We start from the raw sequence: 15,862 nt of genomic DNA on the forward strand, positions 1-15,862 counted from the left end.
GCCATCTTTGTTCACACATGTACATTCCAGTCCACTCTCCTTTGCTGCCAGGTTGCATCAATGTTGCACAAACCATTCTTGTTATATTAACAATAGCTGGACCTTTTCCAGGTAGACCTCATTTATGTATGTGTGAGAGAGAGAAGAGTCTGTTGTTTCCCAGGCACTAAACTATACATGCTTTTACTAGATATTTTTACATGTCTCATTTTTGATGATTATTGTCAAAACTAAGTCTTAGAAAAAATTATACATCTACTAAGTAGTCGGTGAATCTGGGATTCAGGCCCCTTCCTATGAGCCATAGCTCCTAATCTTAGCCCTGCATGGACTGCATTCAAAAAATATCATGGAAGTATTGGAGGTATCTTTCTTCCTGGTTCAGTGGGCTTGATGTCCAGAGTTTCAGAGTGATAGCAGATTTGCTCTGTTCATTCATTTCACAGTTATCAAGCAGTTACTATGTGCCAGATATTATGTTAGAGACTCAGAGATATATACAACACTGCTCTGGCCCTCAGAGAGAACCATGCAAGTGATAGAAGATGAGAAAATAAAACTGCATTTCTCATGAGTCCCAAAGCTGAGTTGGTTATAATGGAGTCATATTCACTCATTGTGACACAAAAGAGAAGCTTATTTGGGAATGACATAATAGTCATTAAGTTCTCATTGAAAGGATGAAAGGGGTGAGGGAGAGTGGTGGAGGGAAAATGAAGAAGAAAAAAACTTATTGCATGCTCATGCTAGAAAAAAAATCTGGACAACAAAACAGGTCAGTATTTGGAATATAGTCTTTGCTCTACTAAACTACCCATGTAACTTCTCCTCTGTTCATCTCAGTGCACAACATTTTGAGAAGAAACTACGTGCTTGACAAAGTTTACAACCACAAATCAAAGAACTCACGTCCAGTAAGAAATCAAACAAGCCAATATAAAGAGTACAATTCAATGAATCAAATATACAAAATTGACCAGTTCACATGTGAGATTCATAGGCTGAAATCGAGAAAGCAGCTTTATATGTGTCTCTCCCTGTCCTTTTAACTCAGTGGGGGTAGTCTCTCCTGTATTTCTGGATAAAAGCTGAGGCAGGCCCCTTAACTTCCTTGTTTACTCCTAGATAATCAAAATTTTGGTAGCCATTTAAAATCTTTAAGTACAATCTCAACTCAGTAGAGTCAATGTAATAACCAAAGATTCTAACTTCATTTAAGATGATACGTCTTCTTCCTCCATCTCTGGTCCATTGCAGTCCAGGGGAGAGTTACAGACAATGTCTTCTTCCTTTTATCCCCCAGCTCTTCCTCTCACAAGTTGTTGACTCTTGTCTGCAAACACATCCTGGAATTGGACTGGTAGAGAGACAAAGAGAGAACAGAAAATGGTAAAGGGCAGGTCAGGAGAGCTTCTGTTTCATGCATATTGTCATAAACTAGTATTGGTTCTCTGGTCCTGGCACCTGATTAAAGGCATTAAAGTTGGAAGAGGGAATGGGATTTGTGGTCTTTGCAAACGTCCCTACTGGGAACATTTGAGAACACTTCCAGGAAGTGAATGATGGGTTTCTCTTAAGCTGGCTATCTCCTCCACATGCCCAGTCCCCTTTTCCAGCAGTCTGCTTCACACAGGATCTCTAGTTAGTGTATTGATCCCCAGTAGGTTGCTTGGGTAGAACTTCAGGTGGTTCCAGCCTGCTCTGTCTCCCACCTGGTCCATATCTGTTCTTTAGAAGATACACATGAATCTATGGCATGACCGCCTCTCAGAAGCAGGCTAATGCAGGGCTACCACCTCTCCTTCTTTCCAGCCATCAGCAGCTAGCCACACTGCTTCTGCTGCTGGTTCCTTCTGACAGGAGGCAGAGCCATTCCATCACTTCAGAAGACCTTTACCAACCTCTCCAGGTGGCCCCAAGGAAGCCCTTTCTCTTGCTTTGACGGAAAGGGGGTGCTCTTACCCTACCCTTTCCCTGGGAGAGTCAGATTCAAAGCACATTTCACAGCAAAGATGTTCTCCTCACAAATCCTTATTTAACTTCCAATCTCTTGATTTTTCTCTGGTCTTTTATATCCTCTTGAATGTAGGATCCAAGAGCCTCAGAATTTATTTGGGGCTATCTTCTTTGTAAATTCTACCTCTGGTGAATGTAGCTTCATAAGGTTATCTTGGTGTGATGGTGAACTCCCACCTGAACATCCTATCATACAAACAAGCTATGTGCCACTACTTTTCACATTAGCCAATGTGCAATATAGAAATCATTTCTCACATAGGATCTTATATGGAATCTTCCCTCTGAGAAGCAGTCTTTGCAGATCTAGTCCCACTCCTTTAGGCTGTCTTCCCCACTGTTCTCAGCATATGGTGATGTCACTCTGCTCTGGCCACCGGCATCCCTCACTGTCTGAGCTACAAGGTGACACAAAGACTGCCTTGTACATCACAGACCTTCCATGACTGATTTTTGATTAATTTATTTGAAGAGACTGACACTTGCAGTTGAACTGCATTACCTATGCCCACAGTATTCATTGCTGATCTCCCTAGAAGAGACTGCAGCATCCATTCATGCACGGCATACAGATACCACATACCTGTGCCAGAGCTATTGTCCTTAAGGCATTTTTCTGCTGTAAATAAAAGAAGGAATTAATATTTCTTGAACCCCAAGGATTCAAGGATTGGTCAGGTGCCAATCATTATTTCACTTATTTTTCAAAACAATGCCAAGGAATATCTATTAGTTTACCATTTTTTTCTAGATAATAAGAGTGAGCTTTCAGAATGTTAAGCAACATGTCTGCAGATACACAGCATCTAAATGGCAGAGTTAGGTTTAAGTACCTTTGACTCCAAAACCCATGGCCATAATGGAAGCAGAAGTCAATTTATGAGGCAAGAAACCTTGGGTTTATCCCAGGTTGGCCATTAATTCGACTGTGGCCTTGGATTATTTCCTTCTCCCATCTGAGACTGAGTTTCCTCATCTGTAGATGAAGGAACTAGATACAGTGACCACTCACGCCCTTCCACCTGCACAACTTCGAGCACCTGAAAGGTGCTTATATGAGTTGCTCATGTCAGTCACATGGCCTGCCCAGATGTTTTAACTCAGAATTTCCTGTGTAGTAATCAGTTTCATCTTGTTATTTCCTGCCTGTCCTTCTAACCTCCCTCATTTAGGATCACTTGTATTGCTTTTTTGTGTGTAGTTCATGTTTACTGAAGGCCTGATTTAGAATCATCTGTAAATTTCATCAAAGGGCATTTCTTTACCTACCCAGGGAAACTTCATGGGCCAAGTGAATACCAATGCAGAGTTTTTCATTCTGGTCCCCTTCTTCCTTCTTACAAGTTTCCTTAAATAATTGCCCTAAAAGTGGGTTAGCACCATCCGAAAAACCTGTAGGTTTTCAGTCAGCAAGACCCAGGTGGGAACCTTGGGCAAGCTATTTAACCTTTATTTATCCTTTCTAAACTTCAATCTCTTTATCTAGGAAACAGGAATCAGGATGCCCACCCCAAAGGGTTGTTTGGAGTATTAGAATTACATGTTTTATCATGGCAAGTTTTCCTAGCAATGGCATCTAATATTGCCCATATTATTCCTGAACACACTCAGGCATATAATGTGTGTCTGGCCTACAAGTAAAAGAAGGGAAAGAAAATCCCAGGTCGCTCTGGTGGATGACCTTGGACAGGTTATTTAACCTTGTTAAGTATCTTGTTACGAAGCCTCTCTAAGTCTCTATACTTTAGAATTGCTGGAAGGATGAAATGGAGTAAAGCAGGTATAATGTCAGGCCACGACAGGTACTCAATACATCAGATGGGTCTGGATTAAAGTCCCCTCTTGCATTTACTAACTTAGACACCCCTATGAAGCCTGATTTCCACATCTGTCAAATGGGGATAATAATTGTTATGTTTAACGTGACTGTGAAGGACTGTGCAATATTAGTGGACATGCCTAAATGGAGAAGGCACTCAGCATGTGGTAAGACCTATTCCCCTCCTTTTCCGGAACACTTTTGGGTTGATTGTCATGGTTAAGAACAGGTAAGGAACATGAAAAAACATTTTTAAAAAGTAGAACTGCACAAAGGCAAAACAGAAGATGTGTGTTCCTTTCCTTGGGGGATTCCTCAAGTTTAAACTTGGAACATAGTTAAGACATCAAGATGGTTCTGCATAGATAAAAACTTAAAAACTTTACTAGGCAATCACATTTGGTTCGTATCAAAATCACTCAGATCCAAAGACACATTCCAGGCAGTTGACATTCATTTCAGTTGGATGCTAATCCAATTTTTTAAAATTAATCCGAACTTGACAAGAAGCTGATTTCACGTATCTTACCAGAACATCCCACTCCCCGTTGATTTCCTGGGAAGGAAATGGGTAGCCTGGCTGTCAAAACCAGAACTGAAGACACGCCTTTTCCTCATTTCAGCTGGAATCTGCAGTTTCAGAAAGGGTTTAAATAGCCCAGTGGAATCTCGTAAATTACTCCTGTCACAGCCTTTTTGCCTTTCACTTGAGATTTACAAAAATACAAAAGAGCTCCTGTCCTTTCCTTCGATCATTGGATCCCAGATCCCCAGCACTGGAAGGACCCTCAGAAAGCCAGCCTATTCCCTCTCCATCAACTCATCACATCACACAGTCACCAAATCCCACCAGTTCCATCCTCCTGCTGTTTCCCAAACCCATCTCTCTAACTTCGTCCCGGCATTTATTCCCCCAGTAAAGCCCTCGTCATTTCTCTTACCTAGACTATTGCAGTGGTGTCCAAATCTTCAGGACTCTTCCAGTCCACCCCCTACATGGCAGTCAAAATCTTTATAATGTATCAGTATGCTCATACTACTCCTTGCTTAAAGTCCTCCATGGCTCCTCTCGGAATAAATTACAAGATGCTAATCTTGGCAGCTGACACTCAGCATGTTCTGACCCCTGCCTGTTTCTTCCTCCTCTGCCACTGCCCCTCTTTGTGTTTTAGACCCAAGCCATAATTAACTTTGAACTTCTCTTCTGTTCCTGGAATGCTTTAATACACCTGGCACTACCTGAGAGCCTCATGTGCCCTTCAAAATCACCATATATATAATCTGCTTTTCAAGGCCTCTCCCAAACTTTCTGCCCACCCCAAGCACAGTTATCTGCTCCTTTGTGTGTATTCCATACACTTTGCACAGACTCTGTTCACACTTAGATTTATCAGTGTGTTATCTGCTCTCCCCACTATGCTTTGAATTTCTCCAAAGCTAGAGCTGTACTGTATAACCTTGGTTCTCAGGTGCATAAAGTGGGTGTGCATGCATAGACAGTCTGAAATCTCACTGAACACCTACTATGTGTGCTACAGGATGGAATCTACAGATGAACATGTACCCTACAATCAAAGACCCTGCAGCTGGAGGTACAGCCAACACAGGGAGAGGCAAATAATAGTAATACAATTACATGGTGAAAAAGAAGCACAAGTTCTTGAGATATCAAGGAGAGGCCCTGAACAATATGGGTGGGCAGAGAGAGGAGAAAGATACTTCTAAAAGGAGATGATATAAGTGTGTCCTTTAAATATGAATTGTGTTCAGACTTATAAAATTACAGGTTTATGGTTCAAGATGGCAGACTGGACATCGCTCCCAGATAAGACTCCATTGAACAGACAGCAAAGGTGTACAAAACAGAATACACAAATCGTTGGTGGTTCATATTTTAAAAGAGAGAGAGAGAGAGTGAAAGAAAGAGGGTGATATCCACACAAAGTTCAGAAGGATGGAAAGCCACAGGGATCATTAAGGAATAATCCAGAGCACTAGAGGTCCCTGAGAGATACAACCAAAGGCTACAGCGAGCTGGGCAGCCTGACGGAGCCCGGGGAAGGGCAGAGAGTAAGGGTCCAACAGTGCCCTCATTGTCATGGTGGGCAGTCAGTAGATACTGTCCAAATGGCTGACAAAAGTTTAAAGATATATATTTTTTTAACATACGAAAGATAATTAATCTTGCATTTAACAAATACTTGTTTAGTGGCTCGATGTTAATTATCTTCCTAAGTATTAGGAGTATAACTGTGAACAAAATTAAAAAAAAAACAACCCTTTTTATGACAGGGTTCACTATCAAGTGAGGAGAGACAGATTATAAACAAACAAGTGAGTGGCTTATCTAGTAAGTCAGATGGTGGTCAAAGCTACAAAGCAGAGGTCAGCAAACTTTCTCTATAAAGAGCCAGTTAGATAGTAAATATTTTAGATTTTGCAGGCCATTAGCTCTCTGTCAAAAATACAGATGTTACTCAGCTTAAACAATAGGGTTACTCTATGATAAACCCATTTATCATAAATTAAAAATATTGTAAGTCAAAAAATGCACTTAATACACTTAACCTACTCCCTTGAACGTTCTCAGAACAATCACATTAGCCTAGAGTTGGGCAAAATCATCTAACATGAAGCCTTTCATAACAAAGTGTTGGTTATCTCCTGGAATTTATCATGCATATTGCTTTTGCATCATCATGAAGTCAAAAAATTTAAGTCGAACCATTACTAAGTCAGGGACCTCCTGTACTTAACTTTGCCATTGTAAAAGGAATACACAAAAGTACATAAACAAATGCATGTGGCTCTGTTCCAATAAAACTTTGTTTACAACAACAAGCAGTGGGCCATATCTGACCCATGCCCTATAGGCCATAGTTTGTATACCCTTGTTATAAAGAAAAATTAAGCAGGAACAGGCACTAAGGAGAGCCATAGAAACTAAGATTGCCATTTTAAATAGGAGTTGAGAGAGGTCCTCAGAAGAAACTTGGAAAATGGCCTGAAGAAGGGGAGAGAGTGAGCCTTACAAATATCTGTGGGAAGAGTGATCTAGGCAGAGAGAAGTATACAGAATAAGGCTGGGAGGTTGGAACAAGAAGAGAGAGGAGGAGTAAAATAGAAACAGTCCTGAGAAGCAAGGGAAGATGAGCATGAGGGTTGTGGAGATCATGTAGTCTTGCATTAAAAGTGGGGTCCTTAAGCCCTGGCTGGGTGGCTCAGTTGGCTGGAACATTGTCCTGTACACTAAAAAACTTGAGGGTTCAATTCCCAGTAAGGGCACATAACTAGGTTGTGGTTTTGATCCCCAGTCAGGGTACATATGGGAGGCAACAAATCAATGTCCCACACAGTTTACAAGTGCCTTTTTTACAATAGGCCATGCTACAAAGACAGGGAGTCAAAGCAACTCTACCTAAAACACAGAAACAAACACAGGGAGGCTGCCAAATCTAGAAGACAGAGAAATAAGGCCTAAATGAAAGAACAGAACAAAACCCCAGAAAAAGAACTAGATGAAATGGAGATAACCAACCTATCAGATTCAGAGTTCAAAACCCTGGTGATCAGGATGCTCAAAGACCTCACTGAGTACAGTAACAAAATAAAAAAGACCCAGGAGGAAATGAAGGGTAAAGTAAGTGAAATAAAGAAAAATCTATAGGGAACCAATCTATAGTGGAGGGGATGAAGCCGGGATTCAAATCAATGATTTGGAACATAAGGAAGACATAAGCATTCAACATGAACAGCAAGAAGAAAAAAGAATTAAAAAAAAATGAGGATAGTATAAGGTGCATCTTATACCATTTCTGGGACATCTCTAAATGTACCAACATCCAAATCACAGGGATGCCAGAAGGAGAAGAGGAAGAGCAAGAGATTGAAAACTTATTTTAAAAAACAATGAAAGAAAAATTTCCCAATCTGGTGAAGGAAATAGACATACAAGTCCAAGAAGCACAGAGAGTCCCAAACAAGTTAGATCCAAAGAGGACCACACCAAGACACATCATCATTAAGTTACCCAAGATTAAAGATAAAGAGAGAATCTTAAAAGCAGCAAGAGAAAAGGAGACAGTTACCTACAAAGGAGTGCCCATAAGACTATAAGCTGATTTCTCAAAAGAAACTTTGCAGGCTAGAAGGGACTGGCAAGAAATATTCAAAATGATGAAAAGCAAGGACCTACAACCTAGATTACTATATCCAGCAAAGCTATCATTTAGAATGGAAGGGCAGATAAACTGCTTCCAAGACAAGAGAAAGCTAAAGGAGTTTATCATCACCAAGTCATTAATACATGAAATATTAAAGGGACTTGTTTAAGAAAAATAAGAAGATCAAAATTGTGAACATTAAAATGGCAAGAAATTCACAACTATTAACAACTGAATCTAAAAAAAAAAAAATACTAAGCAAACAACCAGAACAGGAACAGAATTATAGATATGGAGATCATTTGAAGGGTTATCACATGGCAGGAGGAAGGGGAAGAATGGGGGAAAAGGTACAGGGATTAAGAAGTGTAAATGGTAGGTACAAGATAGACAGAGGGAGGTTAAGAGCAGTATAGGAAATGGAGAAGCCAAAGAACTTATATGCACGACCCACTGACATGAACTAAGGTGGGGGAGTTGCTGAAGGGAGTGGGAGTACCGCATGGAGGGGGGCAAAGGGGGAAAATTTGGGACAACTGTAATAGCATAATCAATAAAATATATTTTAAAAAATAAAGTTTAAAAAGCACTCTTACAAAGCCTCCTGAGCTACCACCATAAAGATTTTGGCTTTCATTCTGAATGAGCATGAAAGGCATTGGCTTATTTGGAGGAGAGGCATAATCTAATATTCATTTTAAAGCAACTTCTTTAGCTACTATTTTGTAATTAAACTAGGAGGGCAAGGGAGGAAGCAGGGAGACAAGTTAGAACATTTAAATAATCCACATGAGAGATGATGATGATTTGGGGAAGGGAGGGTAAAAACAAGTAGTCAGAGTCTGAATATATTTTGAGGTAGAGTCAACAGGATTTTCCATCACTTTGGATATGAGGGGGAGTAAAAGGAGTGAGAGTGATTATAAGATTTGGGGCCCAAACAACTACAAAGATGAATTTGGCATTTACTGAGTGGGAAGATCGAGGGAAAGCAGGCTAGAGATGGGGCAGGGTGAAGCAGGGCTAAAGACCATGAATTTAGTTTGGGATATTTTAAGTTTGAGATGTTTGTTAGATATTCAAGTGGTGATATCAAGCAAGCAGTTCGGTATAAGAGTCTACAGTTTCAGCAGAGAGAACCACCTACTTGAAGAACTAAAAATACTGGAGACATAAAAATAATAGCATGAGAGATGGAGAGTGTGAAGGGATTTTGAAAGTGGAACAATGATGCTAAATCTTTCACTGCAAGGAATCAATTAAACACTGTTTAAGTTTAAAAGATTAACACTATATAAGCATATACATTAGTTATGATAGTAACTTACTTGAAATAAAATGTAGTCCAAAATAAATTGTATTAATTGAAATGAACCAGTCATAAAAGGATGAGTAGTATGTGATTCCACTTACACGAGGTACTTAGAGTAGGTAAACTGATAGAAAGTATCAGGGTAATGATCAGAGGCTAGGGAGAGAAGGGGTGGGGAGGTGGATAGTGAGTGTTTATTGGGTTCAAAGTCTCACTTTGGGGGGATGGAAGAGTTCTGGAGACAAATGTGGTGATGGTTGCACAACAATGTGAATGTACTTAATGCCGCCAAACTACACTTGGAAATGGTTAAGATGGTAAACTTTGTTATGCATATGTTATCACAATATTTTTTCAACTTTTGTAAACTTACATAATAATGGCACACAAGAAAGAAATTGTGGCCTTGTGGGACTAGAGATGAGAAGAGATAAAGAAAGGGAGATTTGGGCTTTGTATTTTGTAGGTTTTTTGTAGTGTTTGGATTCTTTAACCACATGCACACATTATTTTCATATTTATAAATAAAATATTTTAAAAGAATGAGTATGCAAAGGGAGAAGTTCAATCCACGTTTCTGCTTGAGTTGCACCCAATTTCTATAGAAGCTGATTTCCAAGAAACCTTCAAAGCCCCTTTTTATTATTATTATACTTGAAATTATTCCCTTGGAATCAGACACTTGTGTTTTTCCGATAGAGCTTGCATTCAAAGCCTCAGAGGATAAGTGCGTTTGGAAACCTCAGCACAGCCCTCTGCCTTTGAACTGAGTTTTCCAGGGCTCCTCGCACATTCCTCGTCCAACACAACCACCAGGCAGCCAGTACTTCTTGAGTTGCCCGTGGGAGTGGCCACAGCCTGCTGGAGCATGTCTATTAAAGAAAGCCTCCCACCAGCAAAGCAGACCTCCAGAAAACCCCAGACTGCAGCTGCTCACTGCCCAAGCTCCAACCAACAGGATCTGTGACACCAGTACGAAGGCCTCAAATAAGTCCATCTCATCTTACAGAAGTTACCAGAAATTCTAGATTCCAGTAAGAGAATTATAGCATGTCAGAGTTGGAAGAGACCTCAGAAATCATACTGTCAAACCATTCCATTTTCCAGAGGGGTAAAGGAGGCCTAAAGAGGAACAGTCACAGACAATGTGTTAGAAGCAGAGATGTGAACCCAAACATAGATGTGAATATCAGGAAAAGCATGCATTATTCTGTTCGACCCTTACAGCAAATTTATGTATAAGAAGCTTTTTAATCTGCATTTTATAGGCAATAATTAATTTGTTCAAGTCACACAATAAAGAGTGAGGTTGAGAATTAAACTCAGATAAGTGGGATAGGTTGTCCAGTCCCAGTGGGGGAGGGTGAGGAACAAATGGTGATCAGAAAAATAGGAAAAGGGAGGAAGCAAGGAATACATGTAGTTGCAGCTAACTTGGCAGAGAGGAATAATAACACGAGTAAGTCAGAATTCTTAGGTGGACTATGAAGTCGTTTAATGAATGCATCATTTCTCTGTTGACTGACTCTTTTTTTGTTGTTTCATTTTATGTGTCAGGTCTTGCTCTGAGTGCTGGGGATGTGGGCTTGAATGAGACATGGCCCTTTCCCAAAGAGAGTCCAGCAGGCCAGATGGTTACTGTGCTGCTGATAGAGAGACGGTTGCAACACTTTAGTGCAATGAGCATGGAGTAGAGCAGAATTTTATAAATTTTTCATAGGAATTACTCACCCCGGATTCACTGAGTTGCAGTATTTAGGGGAAGGACGTGGTCATCTACATTTTTATCAGGTTCCCAAAGTGATTCTTGTGATCAGTCACCCTGACTTTAGAATCATCCAGAGATGGATTGCAATTCGAATTCAACCAATGATGTAAGGAGTCTGACAAAATCTATCAGCACATTCACTTTTCACCTGTTCCCAGATCCCTCAAGATGCCCTTCCCCCGATCAAGATCCAGCTACTTTGTACTGTTACACAGCTACAAAAAGACAATGTTTCTGACATTCCCCCCTGTACCAATGCCTCCACCTAGAGGAAGGGGCTCCATTTTTTTTCATCCAAATGCTCTAAGCTCTGCCTCCTATCATTCTGTGTCTTCCTGAAAAGAGTGACTTTTCTAATTCATCTCCCAGAGTGAGCACTTTTTTCTAACTTGTGCAAAGGCACTAGCAAGATCCTCAAAATGGTACTGGTACCTGTGACCACTCCCAGATTTTGCTGCCAAAGATGACTTCTTTATCTCTTCAGTGCCAGCAGCCATCTAATATATGAGCCAGTTCCGGCCTGATTCCTTGCCAAACCGCTGAGCCTTGCAATACAGGATGCAGCATCCACGATACGGTCTGCCCCATGCCTGGAATGAGAGGCAATACAGCTTGTCATTAGCAATATGAGCTTTGGGGTTGGACCTGAATTCAATTTGTGACCTCACTTTTACTGAGTGACTTGAACAAATTAAGTATTGTCTATAAAATGCAGATTAAAAAATGTCTTATGTATAACTTTACTGTACGTGTTGAACAAGATAATGCATGTAAACACACTTAGCATAGAGCCTGGGATATAGCGAGATTTGTTTTATGTGCTATCTCATTCACCTTAAGCTTTTCCCATTTCACAGATAAAGAAAATAAGACTTGGAGGTGAGATGGGGGAAGTGGTTCAGAGTTGATATCCAATTCCAGTTCTAATTTTCTAATCCATGTTCCTTATGCTTCTGTTTTACTTTTTTAATTATCATTGACATACCATATTACATTATTTTCAGGTGTACAACATATTGATTAGACATTTATATAACTTATAAAGTGACCACCCTGATAAATCTACTCATATTCCTTCTACTTTTACCTCTAGATTCAGATACCAACTTTTCTCAGTGTTTCAGGTTCCAGGACAGGAAAGAGTAAGATTTCATCCTCAATTAATAATTACACCTATATTAGGTCTAGCAACACAGGTACAATGAAAAATAGGTCTTTACTTTAGAGTACCAACTCAAATGGGTTAGTAATTACTGCCCAGAGGACCACGTTATGAAGGATTGCAAGAGCACGTCAGGGGTCACAGAGAATCATGATTGATTAATGGAGCAGCCATGGGAATGTGCTCCAGGAATGATGGCAGGCCCTACAGAGAGCACGCTGCCCCCTTTAAGATTTCAAAGTCTGCCCAAAGTTAAGCACACTGGATAAGAAGGGAGGTCCAAGGGTACTAAACAAGGTTGTTAAAAACCATTAGCACCTTATTAAGACCTTTTCCCCGAATGTGGCCAGAAACAGCCAAAGAATACAGAATGAAGGAACATTTTTGAGAGAAATCATGAAGCTGTCTGAAGCATTTTATGTAAAGAGCAAAAACTCAGTCTGTCTGTTCCCAAAGACTTCTAGGCTCCATCTTCCTGAACACTCAGGTAGGTGGAAGGGAGTCACTGTGGAATTCTAAAACCCCCACGGGAAGCCCAGGAGAAGCTTACGTGTGACTTTAGGCAACTAACTTGGGCTCTCCCAACCTCAGGGTTTTTATCTGTGAAATGTGGACAATAAACTAACTCATTGTGGTTTTGCAAATATGAAATAAGGTTAACAACCAAAAGACGTTTCAGGAAAAAGGTGAAATGCTGCCATGTGCAGCAACATGGATGGATCTTGAGAATATCATGCTAAGTGAAATAATTTAGACAGAAAAAGTCAATATCCATATGATTTTACTCATATGTGGGATCTAAAACTGAAAGCAACACACGAACAAACCAGAAAAACAAACAAACAGAAACCCATAGGCACAGACAACAGTGTGGTGGTTACCAGAAGGAAAGGGGGTTTGGGGTAGTTAAGGGTAAAGGTCATCAAATATATGGTGATGGAAGGAGATTTGACTTTGGATAGTAAATATACAGTGCAATATACAGATGATGTAGTACAGAATTGTATACTTGAAACCTATGCAACTTTATCAACCAATGTCACCACAATACATTTAATAAAAAAATGAAAGAGCCCTGGCCAGTGTGGCTCAGTTGGTTGGAGCATCATCCTATAACCGAAAGGTTGGGGTTCAATTCCCTGTCAGAGCACAAGCCTAGGGTGTGTGTTCGATGCTCTGGTCGAGGTGCGTACAGGAGCAACCCATCAATGTTTCTCCCTCACATAGATGCTTTTCTCTCTCTTCCTCTCTCCTTTCCTTTCTCTCTAAAACAGCAATGGAAAAATTTCCTTGGGTGAGGATAAAAAATAAAATTAAAATAAATAAATAATTAATTATTAAATAAAGGCAAGAAGCTTCAGAGAACTCCACCCAAAGTAGGTATGTGAAAGCATTCGTTCCCCACTCTTTCCCTTTCTCCCTTGAAAGAAACATTGTGATACGTTGTTTGTAATTCAAAGCTGTTGAGTTATAATTTCCATACAGCAGTCCCTCCTTGTCCATGGTTTCACTTTCTGCGGTTTCAGTTAGCCACGATCAACCTCAGTCCAAACATACGAAGTGAAAAATTTCAGAAAGAAACAATTCATAAGTTTCACATTGTATGCTGTTCAGTGTGACATAACGAAATCGCAGGCCATCCCACCCAGGACAGTAATCATCCCTTTGCTCAGTGTGTCCACGTTGAATACGCGACCCGACCAGTTGTCCTTAGTAGCCATCCCGGTTATCAGATCGACGGTCCCAGCACCACAGGGCTTGTGTTCAACCCTCATCTTACTGAATAATGGCCCCAAAGCAGAACAGTAGTGATGCTGGCAGTTCGGATATGCCAAAGAGAAGTTCTAACGTGCCCCTTTGCAGTGAAAAGGTGAAAGAAAGTTCTCGATTTCATAAGGAAGGAAGAAAAATGTATGCTGAGATGGCTAAGATCTACAATAAAAATAGACCTTCTGTCTATAATGTTGTGAGGAAGAAAGAAATTCAGGCTAGTTTTGCTGTCACACCTCTGACTGCATGTTATGGACACAGTGTGTGGTAAGTTAAAATTAAAAGCGCGTTAAATTTGTGGGTGCTGGACATGAACAGAGAGAGACCACATCCCCATAACTTTTATTACAATATTGTTAAATTTTTCTAGTTCATTATTAGTTGTTGCTATTTTCTTACTGTTCCTAATTTATAAGTTAAACTTTATCATAGGTATGTATCTATAGAAAAACACATTTTAAGTAGGTGTAGGATTCAGGCATCCACTAGGGGTCTTGGAACATGTGTCCCATGGACAAGAAGAGACTCCTGTACAGTAAAATATATTCCTTTTAGGTGAACAGTTTATGAGTTTTGACAAACATGTACAGCCACGTGGCTATTACCACAATATGATATAGAATGCTGCCATCACCCCCCAAATTCCTTCATTCCCCTTTCCAGTCAGCACCTCGCCCCCACCTCCAGCCCGTGGCGCACACTGATCTTGTCTGTACCCCCGCAGTGTTGCCATTTAGCGTGGCCCATTTTAAAAGCATACATCCAAATAGCAAATAATTCCCTTGAGTTTTTCTTTCACATTCTACTCAAAAAATAGCTCAGCTCTCTTTTCCAGGAAAATTCTTCATTAAATAAATGAATACCACGTGTATATTAAAAAGACATTCAGCTTAGTGTTCTTTCTATTTATAGCCAGAGTTCAATCAGCAGAAGCCCCACTAGGCTGTCAGGGTCTCCCTGTCCTCTTCAGCTCACACTCTCTCCTGCCTGCTCCAGCCCCACAGCAGAGCTGGCTCCAGGCCCAGGTGGCACGGGCAAGTCAAAGTGCCAAAAGGGGTGTTAGGAAGAGTCTACTGAGGAGGTGAGCTCCGCAACCTTTCAGGGAAACTTCTAGGAAACCCTGGAATTTCCATGGGGAATGTATGGCCATGTAATAACTAATAACAGCATGTATTAGAAAGGGAATGGAATTAGAAACAAGGGGAGAAGGAGCGATGAGTAGACCTAGGTGGTCTCCAGAGTCTTTCCCTGCAGAGAAGTCACATGACCCAGGTACATCACTCAACAAGTCCCACTCTCTCCACCTGTGCCAGATACTAGGCACAACCATTAAAGATGGGCAAGTAGGAGAAAAATACTATACCTTGTTTCTACCCACGAAGATATCACTACCTAACAAAGATTAAACATGCAGGGAAGGATGTGGTTGAGTGGAGGAGAAACAGCATGGGCCTTGGAGCTAAAGATGTGAGATTTTTACCTGATTTTGTCATCTGTTAGTTGTGAGAGCTTGGGAATGGTGCTTTACTTCTCTGAGCCTCCGTGTTCTCGTCTGTAAGCTGGAAATGACATCCATGCCCAGAGGGGTGTAATGTGAAATGAATGATGTCATGGATATAAAGCACCTCACCCAGTTCCTGTTGTATGCACATTCAGGAAAGGGAGGCTTCCTCCTTAGCCTCTGTGTTACTCAAGGTATTTCGGAAAAACATAGCCCAGAGAGAGAAAGAGAAAGAGTACAAAGAATTGGCTCATGCAGTTATGGAGGTTGAGAAGGCCCCAGATCTGCCGTCCACAAGCTACACCAGGAGAATCAATGGTGTAGTTCTGATCCAAGTCTGAAGACCTGAGA

The 15,862-nt window shown here is 40.7% G+C and overlaps 1 long non-coding RNA gene across 1 annotated transcript; it reads right to left on the reverse strand.

Moving 5' to 3' along the window:
• Positions 1-638: 638 nt before the first annotated feature.
• LOC123480831 (uncharacterized) lies at positions 639-15,580 on the reverse strand. The gene is made up of 3 exons (XR_006656956.2): positions 15,491-15,580; positions 11,511-11,668; positions 639-1,357 (listed from the first exon to the last, which is right to left on the reverse strand). It is a non-coding gene; the product is annotated as an uncharacterized lncRNA (long non-coding RNA).
• Between the last annotated feature and the right edge of the window lie 282 nt (positions 15,581-15,862).

Source organism: Desmodus rotundus, chromosome 3 (assembly GCF_022682495.2).
Source record: "Desmodus rotundus isolate HL8 chromosome 3, HLdesRot8A.1, whole genome shotgun sequence".
NCBI classification, from domain to species: domain Eukaryota; kingdom Metazoa; phylum Chordata; class Mammalia; order Chiroptera; family Phyllostomidae; genus Desmodus; species Desmodus rotundus.